Source organism: Hemitrygon akajei, chromosome 8, assembly GCF_048418815.1.
Source record: "Hemitrygon akajei chromosome 8, sHemAka1.3, whole genome shotgun sequence".
Lineage (NCBI taxonomy): Eukaryota > Metazoa > Chordata > Chondrichthyes > Myliobatiformes > Dasyatidae > Hemitrygon > Hemitrygon akajei.
Window position 1 is genome coordinate 152400493 of NC_133131.1, and position 24125 is coordinate 152424617.

At 40.6% G+C, this 24125-nt stretch overlaps 1 protein-coding gene across 3 annotated transcripts in view; it reads right to left on the reverse strand.

Moving 5' to 3' along the window:
- The window catches only part of zmynd11 (zinc finger, MYND-type containing 11), a 176820-nt gene that overhangs the window by 118104 nt on the left and 34591 nt on the right, over nucleotides 1-24125 (reverse strand). The gene's annotated exons all lie outside the window — the stretch shown is intronic.

Here is a 24125-nt window from a genome sequence, read left to right on the forward strand (position 1 = left end):
AAATACAAGCAGCAAACCAAGAGCTGAGTGCAAAGTGAATAACTGCAATCACTCACCTTTAAAGGCTTCCATTATCTACAAGGTGCAAACCACAAGTGTGGTTAAATACTAAGTCAAATGAGCGCCAATGCAAAGAAAAAAAGTGATGCACTTAACAACACCCAGTCTCATTAATTTGTGTCTTATTACCAAGTTCAGATTCAACCCACTCCATCAACAAAAGAGCATAGCTGGGGCATATGCAAGCTTCATAAAACACTAAAACAACTCATCTAGGATACTTCAAAAGCAGCGACTTCCAACACAGTATTTAGTTAGGAAGGATAAAATAGCAATGTCATAAATATAGTATCATCTTGCAGAACTTGAGCAAGCTTTGGTGCAAAACTGCAGCATCATTCTTTCAGCATTGTCAAAACAATACCCAGGAACACTTCACCCAGAAGGCTACAGTGGAAGATCTATCACTGTGACCATTGCTGCATTTTTAAGGTTGACTTAAAGGTCAAGTTTAATTGTCACTGAACCATACATGAATACAGCCAAATGAAACAGCGTTACTCTAGGGGCAAGGTGCAAAACACAGTACCAACAGTCATACACATACAAGATAGCAAGTACGTAAAAGAGTCATCCTGAAAAATATAGTCCAAGAACTTGAGTCCATGAATGTTACTGCCATCTGCAGTTGAATGCAATATAGTTTGTCTTCCGAGTGAACATTAGGGGTGGGCAGTAATGATTCCAGCTTGGAAGCCAAGCTAGACTGCCCCGGCACTTCAGTGGTGCACACTGACTTCAATAGCTCTCGCCTGGGTGGCTGTAAACAGGCCACGCAGCTACCCCTACCATCAAATCAGTGATTTCAACTTGCAGCATTCCACATTAACAAACCCCAACAGGATCTTGCCGATCACAAGGAAAGCAACTGAGATGGTCACTCCCCGTTAGACTGTGCAACGTCTTCAAGCACCGACTCCTCCAACGCCTCTCTGATGCAGCAACAGCATGACCTGCACTGTCCGTCTCCTTCAGATTTCCCACTGAGCAAATAGCTGATGGGTGTAGACCTGTAGTATTTTAAGTTCTTAATGTCCAGCAGGGTCTTGCAATCATAAAAAAATACTTTTACAGAAAACAATAAAACCTTTAGATAGCCCACTGTGAATGAGCACACTGCCATCTTACCGGATCTGATAAGATGATAGCATTCCATCTATGGTAGACCATAATCCAAGAAAATCTGGTCACGGGCCCACTTTCCACCACTATGGAAGTGCTCATTTCCAAAAACAAGATCAAGATACAAATTCTGCAGAGTCCATATGGTCAAAACTAACTTTATAGCCCATTTTTGTAAACAAGTCTGCTACGGTCTTAAAGTTCACCAAACTGGATATAATGATAGTTTGAATTAAAAAAAAACACTATTAGCACTAACCCCTCTTAACACAGGTCAGCCCACAGTTGAAGAGGTTCTCAAACTTTAATGATCCAAATTCTTTTCCCACAGATGAATCAAGTGTTTCTAATAATTTGTTTATTTCAGATTTTTAGATTAGGTTGTAAATATTTTCATTAAGCCCTGCATCAAGCAGATAATTGGGAGCAATATTCTAACTCTATTTCGCCATTTTTAGAACGATCAGAATTATTTCACAATACTCTTACCAGACTTTCACAAACTTCCTGGCAACCCCGCTTATCAGATCCAAAGACAAATTTAATATCCAATAGGACTTTAAGGCAACACAATCGCTCAACATTTATATACAGTGACATGCAAAAGTTTGGGCACCCTTGACAAAATTTCTGTTACAGGTAGTCCCCGAGTTACGAACAGACAGCTCATACTTATGAACTGAGGAAGGAGAACGCCGTCCGCCATTTAAAGTCGGATCCCGACGCCGTCCTCCATTTTAAGTTGTTGCCGTTGACACTAGTGAGTGTTTAACTTTGTATGTGGCTTAAAATTTTCTTAGTAAGATTCACCCTGACCCCCGCCCCCCCCCCCCCCCCCCCCCACCGTTCCGGTCGGCTGGTGGTGCAGTGAGATCAGCGCCGGGCTGGAGAACGGAGGTTTCTGAGTTCGATCCAGTGACAGACTGCTCCCATGCTGGGTTGATGTCGATCCGGTGACTCCCGTACCATCCGTGCCGGGTTGATATCAAACTCGCAACTCGACATCGTTAAAAAAAAACACTGCCACCTCCAGTTTAAATTCCCACGTGGAATATTGTGGAGGATCAAATACCCAAACCCAGCACAGCCCCCACTTGTCCCATTCAGCCTGTCTCACTGCGGTGGTCGTTAGGACCCAGTGGACCCCGGGAGCCGGCGGAGCTCGGGACCAGCCGCCTGCAGCGTTTCTGTTCCATTGACGGAGTCCCGTGGTCCTTAAGACCCAGCGGACCTTGGGAACCGGCGGAGGTCAGGACCCGACGCCCGCAGTGTTTCTGTTCCATTGACAGGAAGCGATCACGATTGAAAATAAAGTGGAAATAATAAAGCGTTTGGAAAGAGGTGAAACGCCATTGGACATTAGAAAAGTGTTAGACTACAGTCGGTCAACAATCGGAACAATTTTAAAGGATAATGGATAAAGTGAGAATAATGGAGCATGTGAAAAGCCCTGCCCCGATGAAAGCCACAATTATTACTAAGCAACGCAGTGGTTTAATTATTGGAATGCATACGATTCTTAAGTGTTTTATATGCATAGAAAGGTAAAATATTTACTATACGTAAGACAAACATTTGACTAACTGACGCTAAATAATACCGGATGTACTTGTTCCGACTTACGTTCAAATCCAACTTAAATATGGACTCAGAAACGGAACTCGTACGTAACCCGGGGACTGCCTGTACTGTGAATAATTAAATGAGTAGAAGATAACTGATCTCCAAAAGTCATAAAGTTAAAGATGAAACATTCTTTTCAACATTTTAAGCAAAATTAGTGTATTATTTTTGTTTTGTACAATTTTAGAGTGAAAAAAAGGAAAGGAGCACCATGCAAAAGTTTGGGCACCCCAAGAGATTTGAGCTCTCAGATAACTTTTACCAAGGTCTCAGACCTTAATTAGCTTGTTAGGGCTTTGGCTTGTTCACAGTCATTGTGAGGAAACGCCAGGCGATGCAAATTTCGAAGCTATATAAATACCCTGACTCCTCAAACCTTGTCCCAACAATCAGCAGCCATAGGCTCCTCTAAGCAGCTGCCTAGCACTCTGAAAATTAAAATAAATGACGCTCACGAAGCAGAAGGCTATAAGACATCAAAGCATTTTCAGGTAGCCGTTTCCTCAGTTTGTAATGTAATTAAGAAATGGCAGTTAACAGGAACGGTGGAGGTCAAGTTGAAGTCTGGAAGACCAAGAAAACTTTCCGAGAGAACTGCTCGTAGGATTGCTAGAAAGGCATATCAAAACCCCTGTTTGACTGCAAAAGACCTTCAGGAACATTTAACAGGCTCTGGAGTGATGGTGCACTGTTCTACTGTGCAGTAACACCTGCACAAGTATGACCTTCATGGAAGAGTCATCAGAAGAAAACCTTTCCTGCATACTCAACATAAAATTCAACATCAGAAGTTTGCAAAGGAACATCTAAACAAGCCTGATGCATTTTGGAAACAAGTCCTGTGGACTGATGAAGTTAAACTTTTTGGCTGCAATGAGCAAAGGTATGCTTGGAGAAAAAAGGGTGCATAATTTCATGAAAAGCACACCTCTCCGACTGTTAAGCAAGGGAGTGGATCGATCATGCTTTGGGCTTGTGTTGCAGCCAGTGGCATGGGGAACATTTCACTGGTAAAGGGAAGAATGAATTCAATTAAATACCAGCAAAATCTGGAAGCAAACATCACACCATCTGTAAAAAAGCTGAAGATGAAAAGAGAATAGCTTCTACAACAGGATAATGATCCTAAGCACACCTCAAAATCCACAATGCACTACCTCAAGCTGAAGGTTTTGCCATGGCCCTCATAGTCCCCTGGACCTAAACATCATCGAAAATCTGTGAATAGACCTCAAAAGAGCAGTGCATGCAAGATGGCCCAAGAATCTCACAGAACTAGAAACCTTTTGCAAGGAAGAACAGGCGAAAATCCTCCAAACAAGAATTGAAAGTCTCTTAGCTGGCTACAGAAAGTGCTTACAAGCTGTGAAATTTGCCAAAGGGGGTGTTACTAAGTAATGACCATGCAGGGTGCCCAAACTTTTGCTTTGGGCCCTTTTCCTTTTTTGTTATTTTGTAAATGTAAAAGATGGAAATTTTAAAAAGTAATCTTGCTTAAAATACTTAAGAAATGTGTCATCTTTAACTTTATGCCTTTTGGAAACCAGGTCATCTTTTACTCACTTAGCTATTCACAGTAACAAATTCTGACCCGTGGTGTCCAAACTTTTGCATGCCACTGTAGCTTTTAGAGTCTTTCAAGTGTAGCACTGCATTACATGTGGCTTTAAAAAAAAAGCAATCTACAGTCTGCTACAACTATTTTCATACTCCAAACGTTTAAGAAAGGTCACCGGAAGTAGAAGGGTGGTGAGCAGGCTCACATAGATGTTTGTCATACATGAAATTTAGTTTTCCTGGTTGAAAAGCAGTATAATGAGGTATTAAATGCATTTATCTGCTTGTGTAGCTTTTAGAAATGTAAAAGATGCAATATATAACATCATGTAAATAGGAAGTTGGAAATGATAAAGCTTTGTGGTTAGTTCACACTAATGAGTACAGAAATGCACTACTTGCATTTATTGCAATAACAGCAAAAGAGCAAGCTTCTTTTCACTGCTATTGCATTTGACTTCACATTATTCACAAGCACACTTGTGGCTACTATTTTTAAAGCAATTATTAGGTTTTTTAAAAAAAAATTTAAATTGAATTTTCAAATAGGTTACAGAAAGAAAAAAAATTATCAACCCTTCCCCCCCCCCCCCCCAACATATCCCTATAGAAAAAAAAAGAAAAAAGAATGCCTGGATATCGGAAGATCCCCACATGCTCCATGGAGTTCATAATAGCTTTAATATGTATATTTATTTCTTTCCCCAGATAACCAATATTTTTATCTTCAGAGCACCTATATATTTAATCCTATTTTTTGTAAATAAGGGTGTCAAATTTTCAGAAATATTTCATATTTATCTTAAATTATAAGTAATTTTTTCAAGTGGAATGCAGCTAAAAATTTCATTCTTCCAACGATCTATACTTAAGTATGAATCCGATTTCCAAGTAACTGCAATAGCCTTTTTGGCTACTGCCAATGCAATTTTTATGAATTCTTTCTGATATTTATTCAATTTGGATTTCGATTTTATCCCTTCAATATCGCCTAGTAAAAATAACGTTGGATTATGTGGAAGTTGTATTCCAATAATTTGTTCCAGTAAAACTCTTAAATTTGTCCAAAAAGGTTGAATTTTAAAACAAGACCAAGTAGAGTGTAAAAAAGTACCGATTTCTTGATTACATCGAAAACATTGATCAGATAATGATTAGGTTTTTAAATCAATGAAAATAAAGGTAAGACCAGAATGAAGTTCACTGCGGCTAGAATGGCAATTTCTCAAGTAACGTCCTTGCATTTCAAAAATTCTCACAAATGGAACAAATGAAGAAGCAATTTTATCAATGGTTCCAGAAGACAGATGGGTGGCTAATGTTCGGTTGGTGTTCGGCTAGTGACTGTTGATGTTGTGTACTAGGATTCTCAGTAGGCTTTTAACAAGGTGCCACACGAGGCATCTTAACAAGCTATGAGCCCATGGTATGACAGTAAAGTTGAACATGGATAAAGCAGTGGCTGATTAGCAGGAGGCAAAGTTTGAGAATAAAGGGAGCCTTTTCTGACCGGCTGCGGTGACTAGTGATGTTTCACAGGTATCCATGTTGGGATAGAAGTTTTTACATTATATGTCAGTGATTTGGATGATGGAGTTGATGGCTTTGTTGCAAAGTTTGCAGACAATATGAAGACAGATATTGGGGCAGGTAGTTTTGAGGAAGCAGAGAGGCTACAGAAGAAGATAGATTAGGAGAATAGGCGAAGTGACAGATGGAATAGTGTCAGGAAGAAGAAATGAAAGGGTTTTCCAAATGAAGAGAATACAAATAATGGAGGTGCTTCACAAGATTGCCTAAAGGTTAATTTTGCAGGTTCAGTCCGTGGCAAGGAAGGCAAATGCAATGTTAGCATTCATTTCAAGAGGACTAGAATATAAAAGCAAGAATATAATGTAGAAACTTTATAAAGCATGGTGAGGTTTTATCTGGGAGTATTGTGCCCCTCATCTTAGAAAGGATGTGCTAAAACTAGAAAGGGCTCAAAGGAGGTTCACAAATACAAGTCCAGGATTAAATTGCTTGTTATATGAAGAGTGTTTGATGGCTGAGCCTGTATTAACTAGAAATCAGAAGAATGAGGGCTGAACTCATTGAAACCTACTGAATGGTAAGGTTTTGAGAGTGGATGTAGAGAGAATGTTTCCTACAGTGGGAGCGCCTAAGACCACAGCACACAGCCTCATCATTGAAGCTGTGTTTTTAGAATGGCAATGAGGAGGAACTTCTTTAACCAGAGAGTGGTGAATGTGTAATTCATTGCCACAGGAAGCTGCGGAGGTCAAGTTTTTATGCGTATTTAAAGCTGAGATTGACAGATTCTTGATTGATCAGGGAATGAAGGGATATGGGGAAAGGCAGGAGATTGGGACTGAAGAGGAAAATTGGATCAGGCATGACGAAATGGCAGAGCAGATGATAGACCAAATGTCTTATGTCCCATGTCTCATTGTCTTAAAATGTACATGATTAGGAAGTTTTCAGATTATACTAAAGTGAAGGAAGCTCTTGATCAGCTAGAAAATAAGCTAATGGCTTTCAATTTAGATGATTTGAGACACTGTATTTTGGGATGTCAAATTAGGGTAGAACTTAAGACGTACAAAAAAGCTGGATGAACTCAGCAGGTTGGGCAGCATCCGTTGAAAGAATTTCTTTCAACGGATGCTGCCCAACCTGCTGAGTTCATCCAGCTTTTTTGTATCTCTTGATTTGACCACAGCATCTGCAGTGTACTTTGTGTTTACTATAGGGTAGAACTAAGGCTGATTTATACTTGCGCAAACGGGCTACGCCACAGCCCTGATTTTCACTTCTGCATTGCTCTACGTGAGTTTCTTCGTGACAGACTCAGACAAGGAAATGCATTTCAAACATTTTCACATGTCGGCAGGTAGATTTGATGATTTGGTTCATCTGTTTCGCATCGGTGTACAGACATGGCGGAGAAGAAGCAAATGGAAATGCATAGGAGGAAATGCGATGCTACCAAGCGAACCAATCACAGTTGTTGCGGTCTGCGTCACCGCGATGCGTGAGTTACTTTTCTCAGGAGGTGCACGTCACCCTATGACGTAGGGTATGCAGTACCTATGGCACAGATGCAACGCACAAGTATAAATCAGCCTTTACAGTGAAAAGGAAGGATCCTGGGGAATGTTGTAGAACAGAAGGACTTAGGAGCACAAATTCAGTTTGCTCATAATCACAGGTAGAGGTGAAGATAGTGTATGGGATGCCCGCCTTCAATTGGAGTATACCAGTTGAGATATGAGCAATTGTACAAGATGCTCGTGAAGCTGCATTTGTAGTACTATACTAGGTACAGATCTGGTTATCTTGACACAAGAAAGACCATTAAACTGCAAATAGTGCGAAGAATATTTCAGAATGTTGGCAGGACTCGTGGGCCTGATTTATAGGGAGAGGGCAAGCAAGGAATTATCATTAGTGTCCAAGATTGCCAGTGACCTCAGGAGGTGTACAAAATCAAAAAACAGGCATATATAGGATGAATGTAGTGTTTTTCCTCTGGGAATAGGTATAAAAAACTAGAGATTTAAGAAGCGGGGCAAAGAAGCGGAGACCCACGGAGCAACTTCTTCAGTGTGTGTACACATATGGACCAAGCTACCTTAAGTAGTTGAGGCAGGTGCAAATGTCACTCAAGACATCTACATAAGCACATTGATGGGAAAGGAAGTGATAGGAGCCTAAATGGGCATATTAGGTAGGCACCTAGTTCAGCAAGCATTAACAATGATTCAAAAGGAACAGTTTCCATGCAAATTATTCTATCCAGGAAAAGCTCATCCATAGCATGAAAAAAAAAGCCCCCAGATTCAAAGAACCTCTATGTGTTTGCAAATCCAAAAGGCAGAAAGGCAAGTTTAACCTGCAGAAATTTCCAACAGGTGCTTAGCAGTAACCAGACATAACACCCTGGTTTACTTGCTAATATTTCCTAAACAAGGGGAAAACCAAAGGAGGAAAGCTCATTAGACTGGGTGATTCAGTAATAGTCCAATATTCCAGGTTTAATTTCTAGTCCATTGAGAGTCAATAGGACATTGCACCTGATTAACCCTCACTCTGCAGTACTGACTAGATTAGCTCAACTGCAAAGTCTTACTGAAATGTGTAAAACCAACTATCTGATTAACTGGCAAATACTGGTGACACACAAGTTCAGGCAAAGTTAGCCACTGGGCTGATGATATTTCAACTGCTGGATCACCAGCAAAATGAGTCAATTGCAATACCACTGAATACTATCAGGCAGATCTAACAGGCCTGAAAGTTCCAGACATGAAACTAGATCTTTCCACAGCTGCTTCCTGTCCTTAGTGTTCCCTGTACATTGTTATTTGGTTGATACAAGACCATAAGATGTAGGAGCAGAATTAGGCCACTTGGCCCATCAAATCCTCAGATCTTAGAATCTACCACCATAGAAAACTTCCTCTCCACATCCACTCTATCAAGGCCTTTCACCATTCAATAGCTTTCAGTGAGGTCACCCCCTCATTCTTCCGAATTGCAGTGAATACAGGCCCAGAGCCATCAAATGCTCTTCATACCACAAACCGCTCAAATCCACAATCATTTTTGTGAACCTTCTCCAGTTTCAGCACATCAGGCTTTGACAACATTCATCAGGAGTGCCAGGATTTACCACCACATTTTCCTTCTGACACCACCAACATCACTGAAAACAGTCTTTAACCAATTCACTCTTTAATTTTATGAAGTGGTCAAGAGCACTAGATACAGCAAAAATTATAAGATCAAACACTTTAGAACTAGCTCAACTTCAGAAAAGCTATTCAATTATTGAAACTAAAGATCGAGCATGGACATAGAAGATGAAACTCAGACTACCCATGTTCACTTCTTTTAAACTCTCGCCATCTACGCAATCCAATGTCTCCTTGGGTACTATGGGGCGCAAAATATGCCGACTCATCATAGAAGAGGATAGCAATGGGATCCAAATCAAATGGGGGAGTGGGCAAGAGAATGGCAGAAGGCATTTAATTCTAAGCACGAGGTATTACACTTTTGGAAAATAGACCAGGGCAGGTCCTGCACAACAGATAGTAGGACACCGAAGAATCTTTTAGAACAGACCTAGGTGCACAGGTATGCAGTTCCCTGAAAGTGGTGACACAGGTAGTCTGCACCCTTTCCTATGTTCTTCCTATGGCTGTGTGACCAGAACTGCACACATTACTCCAAGTATTGTTTCACTAACAAGTTGATATCTCAACTCTATATATTGGTGAGACCCGGCGCAGACTGGGAGACCATTTCGCTGAAAACCTACGCTCAGTCCACCAGAGAAAGCAGGATCTCCCGGTGGCCACACATTTTAATTGCACGTCCCATTCCCATTCTGATATGTCTATCCATGGCCTCCTCTATTATCAAGATGAAGCCACACTTAGGTTGGAGGAAACAACACCTTATATACCGGCTGGGTAGCCTCCAACCTGATGGCATGAACATTGACGTCTTTAACTTCCGTTAGTGCCCCTCCTCCCCTTCTTACCCCATCCCTGACATATATGTTTGCTTTTTTCTCTCTCTCTGCCCATCACTCTGCCTGTTCTCCATCTCCCTCTGGAGCTCTCCCCCCCCCCCCCCCCTTTCTCCTGAGGCCTCCCATCCCATGATCCTTTCCCTTCTCCAGCTCTATATCACTTCCGCCAATCACCTTTCCAGCTCTTAGCTTCATCCCACCCCCTCCAGTCTTCTCCTATCATTTCACATTTCCCCCTCCCCCCACTACTTTCAAATCTCTTAGCATCGTTCCCTTCAGTTAATCCTGACGAAGGGTCTCGGACCTAAACGTCGACAGTGCTTCTCCTTATAGATGCTGCCTGGCCTGCTGTGTTCCACCAGCATTTTATGTGCGATATCTTAACTGTCGTACTCTGTGTCATGCCCGATGAAGATTCACAAGGATGATAAGGACTTGAGCTATAAAGAGACACTAGATAGGCTGCTGTTTTTCTTATGGGATTTGGGTTGTTGAGGGATGACCTGGAAGAAGCATGTAAAATCATGAGGAGCACAGGTAAGGCAAATCGTCAATTTTTTTCCAGGGTAGGGAAGTCCAAAACTAAAAGATTTAAGGTGAGCAAGGGAAGGCTTAAAGGGGACCCGAGGATGGTGATGAGCTGCTAGGGGAAGCTGCTGAGCCATATACGATGTTTAAAAGACATTTGGACAGGAATCTGGACAGGAAAAGTTTTGAGGCATGTAAGCCTAATGCAGGCAGATAGGACTTGTTCAAGTAGACACCTAGGTCTACATGAAATAGTTGAGCCAAAGGACCTGTTTCTATGCTATACAATACTGTCTCTAATATGCTTCATTCTCCAAGCTTCATTTTTAGGTACAAGAATCACTCAGGAACATTTACATTCAGTAAATTGGGGAAAAATAAGTACAAACAGGAGGGCTTCAAAAGTGAAATTTTGAGAGTACAGAGTTTGTGAGTTCCTGCCAGAATAAAAATGGCAAGAATGACAAATTTAGGGAACCTTGGTTTTTGAGAGCTATTGAGGTTCTGGTTTGGGGGAAAAAGTGCATAGCAGATACAGGCAGGTATTTCAGGAGTACAAGAAATGCAAGAGAACACAAAAGAAATCAGGGAAACTAAAAGCTCCAGCAGACAAGGTGAAAGAAAATCCAAAGGGCTCCTATAGATATTAAGACCAGGGGACAAAACTGGACCTCAGGCAGATCAGAGTGAAAATCAATGCATGGAACCAAAAGAGATGGGGGAAGATCTTAAAATTAATATTTTTTGCATCTGATTTACTAAGGAAATGGACAGAGTCTATAGAAGAGAGACAAAGCATCAAGGGAGTCATGGAGCCTATACAGATTACAGAAGAATCTGAATCAGGTTTATTATCACTGGCATTTGATGTGAAATTTGTTAACTTAGCAGTGGCAGTTCAATACAATACATATGGCAGATGGAGTTCAACCCAGGTAAGTGTGAGGTGGTTCATTTTGGTAGATCAAATATGATGGCAGAATATAGTATTAATGGTAAGACTCTTGGCAGTGTGGAGGATCAGAGGGATCTTGGGGTCCGAGTCCCTAGGACCTCAAAGCTGTGGTTAAGAAGGCATACGGTGTATTGGCCTTTATCAATCCTGGAATTGAATTTAGGAGCCTAGAGGTAATGTTACAGCTATATAAGACCCTGGTCAGACCCCACTTGGAGTACTGTGCTCAGTTCTGGTCGCCTCACTACAGGAAGGATGTGGAAACCATAGAAAGGGTGCAGAGGAGATTTACAAGGATGTTGCCTGAATTGGGGAGCATGCCTTATGAGAATAGGTTGAGTGAACTCGGCCTTCTCTCCTTGGAGTGATACAGGATGAGAGGTGACCTGATAGAGGTATAAGATGATGAGAGGCTTTGATCGTGTGGATAGTCAGAGGCTTTTTCCCCCAGAGCTGAAATGGCTGCCACAAGAGGGCACAGGTTTAAGGTGCTTGGGAGTAGGTACAGAGGAGATGTCAGTGGTAAGTTTCACTTTAAAAACACGCAGAGAATGGTGAGTGCATGGAATGGGCTGCCAGCAACGGTGATGGAGGCAGATACAATAGGGTCTTTTAAGAGACTTTTGGATAGGTACATGGAGCTTAGAAAAAGTAGAGGGCTAGGGTAAACATAGTAATTTCTAAGGTAGGGCCATGCTCGGCACAACTTTGTGGGCCAAAAGGCCTGTACTGTGCTGTAGGTTTTCTATGTTGCTATAATCTAGCAAAGAAAGAAAAGAAATAATAAAATAAAATGTAATAAATAAACAAATCAATTACATATATTGAATAGATTAATGTGCAAAACAAAATACTGTACATTAAAAAGTGAGGAGTGTCCAACACTTCAAAGTCCATTCAGGAATCCGATGGCAGAGAAGAAAAAGCTGTCCTGAATTGCTGAGTGTGTGCCTTCAAGCTTCTGTATCTTCTACCTGAGAAAAGGGCAAGCCCTGGATGCTACCTTTCTGAGACACCACTCCCTAAAGATGTCCTGGGTACTTTTGTAGGCTAGTGCCCAAGATGGAGCTGACTAGATTTACAACCTTCTTTCGGTTCTGTGCAGTAGCCTCTCCATACCAGCGATGCACCTGTCAGAATGCTCTCCACAGTACAACTATAGAAGTTCTTGAGTGTATTTGTTGACATGCCAAACTCCTAATAAAGTATAGCTGCTGTCTTGCTTTCTTCATAACTACATCAACGTGTTGGGACCAGGTTAGATCCTCAGAGATTTTGACACCCAGAAACTTAAAGCTGCTCACTCTCTCCACTTCTGATCCCTCTGTGAGGACTGGTATGTGTTCCTTCATCATGCCCTTCCTGAAGTGGTGGTGTTTGCTGCCTAACAAGGTGTTCCCTCTGACCCTGTGGGAGCCGAGTGCAGAAATTTCGGGGGCCTTAGCAGAGACACTTAACCATATAACAATCACAGCACGGAAACAGGCCATTCCGGCCCTCCTAGTCCGTGCCGAACTCTTAATCTCACCTAGTCCCACCTACCCACACTCAGCCCATAACCCTCCACTCCTTTCCTGTTCATATACCTATCCAATTTTACCTTAAATGACACAACTGAACTGGCCTCCACCACTTCTACAGGAAGCTCATTCCACACAGCTATCACTCTGAGTAAAGAAATACCCCCTCGTGTTTCCCCTAAACTTTTGCCCCCTAACTCTCAAATCATGTCCTCTTGTTTGAATCTCCCCTACTCTCAATGGAAACAGCCTATTCACGTCAACTCTATCTATCCCTCTCAAAATTTTAAATACTTCGATCAAATCCCCCCTCAACCTTCTACGCTCCAATGAATAGAGACCTAACTTGTTCAACCTTTCTCTGTAACTTAAGTGCTGAAATCCAGGTAACATCCTCGTAAATCGTCTCTGCACTCTCTCTAATTTATTGATATCTTTAAACATCCTTAGCTACGGGTGAAGTGTCGGAGGATTAGAGGATAGTTAATTTTGTACCATTGCTTAAGAAAGACTAAGAATAAGCCAGGAAATTATAGACTGGTGAGCCTACAATCAGTAGTGGGAAAGTTATTGCTAAGTATTCTAAGGGAGCAGTTATACTGTACAAATATTTGGATAGACAGGGACTGATTAGGGATGGTCAATGTGGCTTTGTGCATAGCAAGTCATTCTAACCCACTGTTTAGAGTTTCTCAAGGAAGTTACCAAAAAAGTTGATGAAGGCTAGTCAGTGGATGTTGTCTAAGTATACTTTAGCAAGGCCTTTGACAAGATCCCACATGGGAGGTTGATCATGGCAGCTCAGTCATTGGCATTCAAGATAAGCTCATAAATTGGATTAGAAATTGGCTTCATGTAAGAAGCCAGAGAAGCTAGATGTTCATCTCTCTGACTGAAGGCCTGTGACTAGTGAGATGCCATAGGGATCATTGCTGGCTCCGCTATTGTTTGTCATCTATATCAATGATCTGGATAATAATGTGGTAAACTGTATCATCAAATTTGCAGATTGGGAGTTTAGAGGACACTGAGGAAGACTACCAAAGCTTGCAGTGGGATTTGGACCGGCTGAAATATGGCAGATGGAAGAGTGAGGTATTACAAATTGGGAAGACCAACCAGCATAGGTCTTACACAGTGAGGCCACTTAGAGTGCTGTAGAACAGAGGGACCTGGGAATACAGATCCATAATTCCTTGAGAAAGTGACATCACAGGTAAATGGAGTTGTAAATAAAGCTTTTGCCACATTGGCCTTCATAAATGAATTGAGTACAGGAGGTAAGATGTTATTTTGAAATTGTATAAACCATTGGTGAGACCTAATTTGGAGTATTGTGTGCAGCTTTGGTCACCTACCTACAGGAATGATGTAAATAAGGATGAAAGAGTGCAAATCCAACTTTGTATTAGACTCCTGATGAAGGGTTTCGGCCGGAAACATCGTTACTACTTCCTCCCATAGATGCTGTCTGGCCTGCTGAGTTCTGCCAGCATTTTGTGTTTTTATTTATTTCCAGCATCTGCAGATTCACTCATGTTGTATCAGATTCACTCTGGATCTCGTGTACTAATTTTCTATCATACTGAACCTTTGAAATGCCTTACTAAAGTCCAAGTAGACAAATCTACCATCATGCCCCTTAGTCCACTGCAAATCAAAAAAAAAAGAGGAGACAAAGGGTGCAAACACTCCACCTTAATACATAGGATGCATTTAGAAATTATCTGCTTTATTCCTTTTCCTGTAGCCTAATCCAGCAATGTTTCCTTCTTTGCTGTCTAACCACAGAACTGTCCATTCTCAAGGATCAATGTGCCCTAACAAAGATCTAATCTAGCAACCTGATAAAACAGCAACTGATCTTTATGAAACTTTACACATCCCTCTACTTCAAATGACATGAATTATCTAATGCAGTACAAAGTCTGACAAGTTTTATAATGTGATCAAGACTTGATAACTGGCTAATAACTGCAAAAAAAACATTTTTGAAGTGCTTAGACATGCAATGAAAAGTTGACAGCAAGAAACACAAACCAAGGCTCCTTTCACCATTTACAACAGCATGCCAGGCAAATGTGAACCTGTCTCAAATATTGTGAAGCAAATGTCAATACCTGTTAATCTAAAATGCACACCAAATTTGATGCCCAGATTACTTTTGATAACTAAATAACCAAGCACCGATGAAGCTGAATTCCTCAGATAGGCTGGACTACATCTGCTCAGAGCTCTACCATCAAATAATTGAAAAGGTTTCAAGTAGCAGCAATGCCCAATTATTTTTTTCTGCTAACAGACCATTGCCTCTGCAAATACACAAAACATTCCTCACAGAGATTCAAATCTTTAGGACTAATTGAGGTTCAACTTGTTGCTAACGCACTAGTCACATGTAATCAGTAGCAAGATAACATCACACAGAACTGATGTGTTGAAAAAGCAAAGTTTTATTGCAGACTAATTAAACAGAACTTTTCTTCAAGTGTAAAACCACAGTCAGTGTCTCCAAAGGCCTAGAATATCAAAAGTAATACCAGATCTTAAATTACAATATGAATCATTATTAGTCCATTGAAAGTTGTGGAATCTTGCTCTTTGTTGATTGGCGAGACGGAAGCTATAATACTAATTTTACAAAAGGTTCAAGGTTTTAGAGACATCTTGAAATGAGTCATTCTGCAAAACTAGATGACTAGATGACAAAGACAGAGCAATTCCAAGTCAGCTAACGATTCTTCTAAACTCCCAGTTACACCTCCCCAAGCCAATTTCGTGTTTCATGTTTCCTTATACATTTACAGTTCCTCAAACCTAAAAGACATTGAATAACAACTACAAGGCATTTTGGTAGATATCAAAGACAATGCAAAATGATCAACACATGAGATTCTGTCATTGCTGGAAATCCCGAATAACACAAAATGTTGGAGGAACCAGTACGTTAAGCAACATCTATGGAAAGGAATAAACGCCTTGGGCCAAGACTGTACAATTAATGAAGTTTCAGTACAGATTATTTCATTCACCTATAACTAGAGCAAATAAAACTTGGAGTAACTCAGGTTGGGCAGTATCCGTGGAAATTGAACATTTTGGATTGAGACAAAAGATTCAAGATAGTTTAATGTCATAAATGAAATAATTACTACTTCAAATCTGATGCAGCAAAATAAAACAAGTTAAAGAACACAATAAAAAAAACCTAAATGCACAAGATAGCTTATATACATAGACTGATTTACATTCATAAAGTGACACTAGGCAAGAGTGTCTGTACCCAAGGTGCTGATAGGAAGTGATAACGTAGTGTAGCGAGGGGCTGTGGAAGGGTGGGTTAATGGGTTGAAATGTTAATCTGCTTGATGGCTTTAGAAAAGTAACTGTTTTTGAGTCTGGTGGTCCTGATGTGGATGCTATGTAGCCTCCTCCTTAATGCGAGTGGGAGAACAGTATGTGAGCAGAGCAAGTACAATCCTTCATGATGTTACTGGTGCCTGTGATGCATTGGACAGTTCTGAATACCCATTGTAAAGCCCTCCTGCCTACCACAGAGCAGTTTCTGTGCCACTGATGCAGTATTTCAGCCTGTTGGGATGCTCTGCACTGCATCTGTGGAAGGACATGACCACAGATGTGAGTGAGTATAAACAAAGGGGAGATACAGTGCTTATAAGAAAGTATTCACCCCCCCCCCCCCCACCCTTGGAAGTTCAAGTTTTACATTGAAGTTTTACAACATTGAATCACAGTGGATTTAGTTTGGCTTTTTTGACACTGATCAACAGAAAAAGACTCTTTCATGTCAAAGTGAAAACACCTTTACAAAGTGATCTCAATGAATTACAAATATAAAACACAAAATAATTGATTGCATAAGCATTCACTGCTCTCCCCCACCACTTAAAATGACACACCAAATCATCACTGGTGCAGCCAATTGGTTTCAGAAGTCACATAATTAGTTAAACGGAGATCTGTTTTTGGAGACTGTGTGCAGTCAAAGTGTTTCAATTGATCGTAGTAAAAATACCCTTGTATCTGAAAGGTCCAACTGCTGGTGAGTCAGTATCCTGGACTGATAAAAAGACCTATCCACAGACTCAAGGCTGTAATTGGAGCCAAATACATATCTATTAAATACTGACTTGAAAGGGGGGGTGAATACTTTTGCAATCAATTATTTTGTGTTTTACATTTGTTTAATTTAGATCACTTTGTAGAGATCTGTTTTCTCTTTTATATGAATCTTTTACTGTTGATTGTGTCAGAAAAAGCTACCGTAGATGCCGGATTATAAGCCGCTACATTTTCCCCCACATTTTGAACAGTTTTGAACACTGCGGCCTTTACTACGGTGCGGCTAATGCATGGTTTTTTTTCATGCCGCCAAAAACATTTTGCCTCGTAACAGTAGACCAATAAAATTGATGAGTAGTTCACAGAGATCCAATGAAATTGTACGATAAATCAAGTGCACTTTCACAATTAAATTATTGTAAATCAGTCATTTGTACTCACCCTCATCAACATGGAAAACACTCGAAGAAAAGCATTGTGCTGCCTTTATGGCAGTTATTTAGTTTATAATATTTTTGCTTAGTAATTCATTTGTTAGTATTTTCTAGTTAAAGTTAGAAGTGTTTTAAGTACCCAGTATATTTGTTTTCTGTACTACATCCCGGGATGCTATGACGTCACATCCGGTTTCGCCGCGTCTTGTGGAAAATACCGGTTTGCGATAAACGGGAAGGTGGGGGCGAGCGGCATTAGACCCGAACGAAACGCAGCTTTTAAGTTAAAGGCGATCAATAACTTTTCCTGGTAGGCTGCAGTATATATATTTTTTACCAGTCGTTAGGAGATATTGGAATGTTGTTCAGTAAAAAAGTATACGCAACGTAATTTGTGTGTTACCGATACGTATGTATATTTAAAAGTAGCCGCGTTACAGGCACGGTTAGAAAAAAAGCATTTGCAATATGTATTTGTTTATGTTACTATATGGATTTAATTAAAAGTTAAAAAATCCTCACGTGTAATATCTTTCTGTGTAAATATCTCATATTACAAGGTGGGACACCTGCGGCCTAAAATCCGGTGCGGCTTGTACAAGTACAAAATTGATTTTCTTTCTAAAATTAGAGCCAGCGGCTTTTAATCAGGTGCACTCTGTAGTGCGAAATCTACGGTAAATTAAATCCATCATGATTCTTCAATGTTGTAAAACAACAAAACACGAAAAGTTCTGGGGATGGGTGGGGTGAATAATTTCTCTAGGCTCTGTAGATCACGGAACCAGTAAGAGAGACAGCATGGGCAAATGGGAACAATGGGGGGAGGGGGAAAGCACCAGAGGACCCAGTGGCAGCAGCATGTGGGTGATGGACACAGTCAGTCTAAAGAAGCTCCCATTGCTGGAATTCAGAGAACAATGTGCTGGAGCAACTCAGTGGGTCATGCAGCATCTATGGAGGGAAAGAAATTGCTGATGCTCCCTTTTCTACACCCACTCTTCCACCTTCTTGAGGAGCTTGCGGGTACTGTTCTCCAAATAATTCCTGGACTCAATAGCATGTGGGTCCAGGAGCAACAAGATAAGCCAGATGAATTTGTGACTGAAGAGCTCAGATTTCTGAATCATTAGGATCTTCTGGGATCAAGGTGACCTATGCAAGGATGGGTTGCAAATGAACCAGAGGGGAACAAAAATCCTAGCAGGGAAATTTTGCAAACAGGGAAGTTTAAACCAGATTGGCATGTGTTGGGAATTTTGAGAGCCAAGTCGGTGAAAAGATGGGTATATGCAACAACCAAAGCATAAAAGCTTAGTAAATAGAACAGCAATATTTATTGTAAAAGAGCAAATTGCATCTATTTCAATGCACAACCTTAAGGTTGTTATAGCCAAGGCTTGTAATGGGGATAAGCTCTCACCACCCATTTCCCTTTGCCCTACTGAGGTGCAACACCTCACATTTATCAGGGTTCAACTCCATTTACCATTCCTTTGGTCCATACCTTCAAATAATCTCGGTATCATAGGTAAATTAAGTAACCTACCTGCGTCTCAATATCACCAAGACCAAGGAGATGGTGGTGGACTTTAGGAGATCTAGGCCTCATATGGAGCCAGTGATCATTAATGGAGAATGCGTGGAGCAGGTTAAGACCTACAAGTATCTGGGAGTACAGTTAGACGAGAAGCTAGACTGGACTGCCAACATAGATGCCTTGTGCAGGAAGGCACAGAGTCGACTGTACTTCCTTAGAAGGTTGGCGTCATTCAATGTCTGTAGTGAGATGCTGAAGATGTTCTATAGGTCAGTTGTGGAGAGCGCCCTCTTCTTTGTGGTGGCGTGTTGGGGAGGAAGCATTAAGAAGAGGGACGCCTCACGTCTTAATAAGCTGGTAAGGAAGGCGGGCTCTGTCGTGGGCAAAGTACTGGAGAGTTTAACATCGGTAGCTGAGCGAAGGGCGCTGAGTAGGCTACGGTCAATTATGGAAAACTCTGAACATCCTCTACATAGCACCATCCAGAGACAGAAAAGCAATTTCAGCGACAGGTTACTATCGATGCAATGCTCCTCAGACAGGATGAAGAGGTCAATACTCCCCAATGCCATTAGGCTTTACAATTCAACCGCCAGGACTTAAGAACTTTTTAAAAGCTATTATTAATGCTTTTTGAGATAGTGATTTAGATGCATATCATATTTTTTACTGAGTTAAGTATTGTATGTAATTAGTTTTGCTACAACAAGTGTATGGGACATTGGAAAAAAAGTTGAATTTCCCCATGGGGATGAATAAAGTATCTATCTATCTATCTAACCCACCCATCTATATTTTCATCCAGGTCAGTTACAAAACAGCATAAGAAATAGACCTCCAATTCAAAGTCCCCTCAGCCACTACCCTGTCTTCTAAATGCAAACCAGTTCTGAATCCAAATAGTTTCATTCATTTTACAGATGCTTCCTGATCCATTATCTTTAAAAGCAGCTTGCCTTTTATTTAAAAACTTTTAGATTCCAGTATCCAGGTATAACTTTCATTTTTAAAATCACATCTACTTTGTCAGGTGTACCTTTGCATATTCTCCTTTGCAACTATCATACAATTTCAAAGCAAAACAGCTTACTATTCTTCAATTAAATATTACTTATTTGCTTGTAATCTGGTAGCTAAAATTAGTTGATTGGTCAGCATGTGGGGAGGGAGCAGAATAGCCCCTGTGTTGGCAGGACTGATGTGTGGTATATTTTTATAATTCCTTTCACAACCTCAAATGTCTTAATGCTTTATTGCCAATTAATGTTTTCTTTGAATTAGTCACTACTGCAATGAAAACATGGAGAGCAATTTCATGCATTGTGAGCTCCACATACAAAAGTGAGAATGGCCAAATAAAATGCATTTTTGATATGGCTTGAGGCACAGAAGAAACCAAAGCTGCCCTACTCTTTTCAGATTAGTTATGCATCTTATCAAGGGGACAATCTCTGCTTAACAACTAATCCTACAGTACATCACATCACTAATAAAGCAGGACACCGTACTGTACAGAATGATGGCCTGATTCCATGCACAAGAGCCAAGAATGTTATTTGAACCCACAAGTCTTTTTCTACTCTATCCATGGCTGTGCTTGTTTAGAACAGATGGGAGACTGCATGGAACATACCACTGCTTTCAACTAAAGGTTTAAATTAATATGGTGGAGCACTCTCAGAAAGTCTTCTGAGAACTGGCTATTATTGGAACAATTAAAAACACAAAATGCTGGCAGAATTCAGCAGGCCAGACAGCATCTATGGGAGGAGGTAGTGACGGTGTTTCGGGCCGAAACCCTTCATCAGAAGTGAAGTAACATGGGATGGTCAAGGGGGGGATAAGAAGTGGAGGGAGGGATAAAGTAGAGAGCTAGGAAGTGATAGGCTGGAGGGAAATGGGCTAGGGGGAAGGTGGAGAATTATGGGAAATAAAAGAGAAAGAAAGGTAGGGCTGGGGGGAGATTATAGTGAGGGGGGAAAAAGAGAGAGAAAGAGAACCAAACTGAAATAATAGATAGGGATGGGGGTAAGGGGGGGCAGGGGTATCAACAGAGGTCTGTGAGTTGGATGTTCATGCCGGCAGGTCGCCTTATTGCGCAGGTCGATGGAGCAATACCTTATCTCCCGCCTGGGTAGCCTCCTACCTGCCGGCATGAACATCCAACTCACAGACCTTCGTTGATACCCCTGCCCCCCCTACCCCCATCCCTATCTATTATTTCAGTCTGGTTCTCTTTCTCTCTTTTTTCCCCCCTCACTATAATCTCCCCCCCCCCCCAGCCCTACCTTTCTTTCTCTTTTATTTCCCATAATTCTCCACCTTCCCCCAGCCCATTTCCCTCCAACCTATCACTTCCTAGCTCTCTATTTTATCCCTCCCCCCACTTCTTATCCCCCCCCCTTGACCATCCCATGTTACTTCACTCCTGATGAAGGGTTTCGGCCCGAAACATCGTCACTACCTCCTCCCATAGATGCTGTCTGGCCTGCTGAGTTCTGCCAGCATTTTGTGTTTTTATTTATTTCCAGCATCTGCAGATTCACTCGTGTTGCCTTTGTATTATTGGAACAAGCTCAACTACCATTTTAGAAACAACATAAAAGAAAACATGGATATTAATCTACCAGCTTCAGCCCTCTAAATCAGCCAAAAGATCTCAAATTCAGACAATTAGAAAACCAATAATCAAGAATGATTCTATGAATTTATAAAATCAGTTGCAATTTATCTAAAAATCTATTAGATCAACTATAACAAATGCCTGGGTCCAATAATAAAAAAAGATTGCGATGGCAAAGGATATCATTCACCTCATCAGATACTGACTACATTCATCCCATTCTATTCCCCCCACCCACCCCACTCCAAACTTTGTCACCCATTATATTAGGGGAAAAGTAATCAATTAAACTACCAAATTATCTGACCAATCCTATTTTTAAACTCCTTAATTTGTATAAAAGCTCCAGTGCCCCCCTGGTGAGAAATGGTCTTCTCTCAGAACTGGAAAAACTCTTTAAAGTTTATGCAGTGATTCAATTCGTGTGTTGTATATTAATCCAGATGACAAATATCTACTGTTGCCCAAAACAAACTTTCAGACTATTATCTCACTGCTGAGCAAAAAACTGCTACATCTATTACAAAAATAACCAACCATACAAATCCTCACTTGTCACAGTCATCCAAAGCCAATAGTTGAAAGAAGAGTTCCAGATTAGCTTTTCAGATCTTTCTTGCATCATTGTCCACCAATACAAAAGCCCAGATCTACATCTCTTTCCATTTCAAGGCTAAATTCAAATCTGCTTTCTTTCCTAATCATAACTCCTTACTACTAGTTTTAGTAAAAATGTGTAAAATTCTCATTAGACTAAAAGAGCCAGCGTTTGTATTGTATAGCTGTATGATTTCAATTACAACTCCCCACTCTCATCTTATTTATTTATCATTGTATTTTTATTTATAAATATTTAAGTCTCTCAAATGATGTTTGTGGTAAAATTTTCCATGTTTTATTTTTCCTTTCATTTTGTTCTTCTAGTATGTATAAGTCTACTGTTCACCTGCATTTTAATAATTCACCCATCAATGGAAACTACTTTTGATGATTCTGCCTTTGCAAAACCTTTCAGATTCTTAACTCTGCATTTCAGCAATAGTATAACAAATTTTTGAACCATGCACAACCCCAGCAAATCGATCTTCATTGATCCTTTCGATAGTAGCATTCTCACTTCAGAAGGTTATGGGCTTAACTCCCATCCTTTAACTTATAGAACTGCATTCCCCCCCAAAAATAATCACTTTTTAAAGCAACAATTAAAATAACTAATGCTAATTAAGCCTCAAATAAAGTCTGATCCCAGAGGGAGAATAGTTGAAGAGTACACCACAGATTGACTGCACAGTCTAACAGTATGGGATGCTTAGAACAACTATCATTGCACAAAGCAACTAAAGAGAAGCAAATTTCTTTAAACCACATACAATTTATAGATTAGGAGTAGGTTACTCAAATTTGGGTAATAAAATCACAGCTGATTTGATTAATCAAAACTCCACATTCCCACTGACTGTGGTAATCCTTTACATTCCTTCAAAGTACATCAAAGTATCTGTGCCGTATACAACCCTGACATCTTCCTGCAGGAAGCAACAAAATAAGAAAACTATGGAACCTGTTTAAAGAAAAACATCAACCCCTCCATGCACAAAAAAACAAATTGCACAAACAAAATGAAAAACGTAGAATATAAAACACAAAATTGAAAGAATCCAGGCATATTCAGTTCACCTGCAGGCTGCCTTCATCAAGATAGCAACAAGGAACGATCAGAAGCACATCATAACATGAACTACAAAGTCCAATCCACAACCCTCATCAATTAAACCTTGCCCAAGACCCATAACTCCAGTACCACCATCTGACAACAACGAGGAAGAGAAAGACTGTCTTACGTAGACACCCACTAAATGTGGCAGACTAGCCACATTTGTCAGCCTTAAATAAGACTCTGCTTTTGAGAAAGAGATCCAAGAGTCAACATTGAGGAAAAAAATGGTAGTACCCCCATTTTAAAACAATAACCATACCTCAATTCTTATAGAAGTGTTACATATTTTCCATGTGTCAATACCCTTCAAAATCTTGTACACTTTAAGTTGTTCACAAGAGGCTGAAAGCTTTAAAAGCTTTACAGATGAAAGTCTAAATTAACTGGCATTTCCCTCAAGACAACCTGCTCATTTTAGGTTGCAGTCAAGTAAGTCTCCAAACTATTTAAAACGCATTAATGATATCTCTTAAATAATGAGACATCTGAAGTACTGTCCAATATAATCAATTCCCCTATCAATAATTGATACATCAATTACCTTCACACTCCCTCATAATGAACGATACACAAAGAATCCCAGATCCATTCTCATCTGAGCTCTGCAATCTTTCACCATTTTAGATATTACGGTCGGCCCTCCTTATCCACGGGGGATTGATTCCAAGACCCCCCGCGGATAGCAAAAAATACGGATGCTCAAGGCCCTTATTTAACCTGTCTCAATGCGGTGGTCTTTAGGATCCAGCAGAACCCCAGATCTTATTTAACCTGAATCAGTGCGGTGGACTTTTGGACCCAGCGCAGCTCTAAATCCGCAG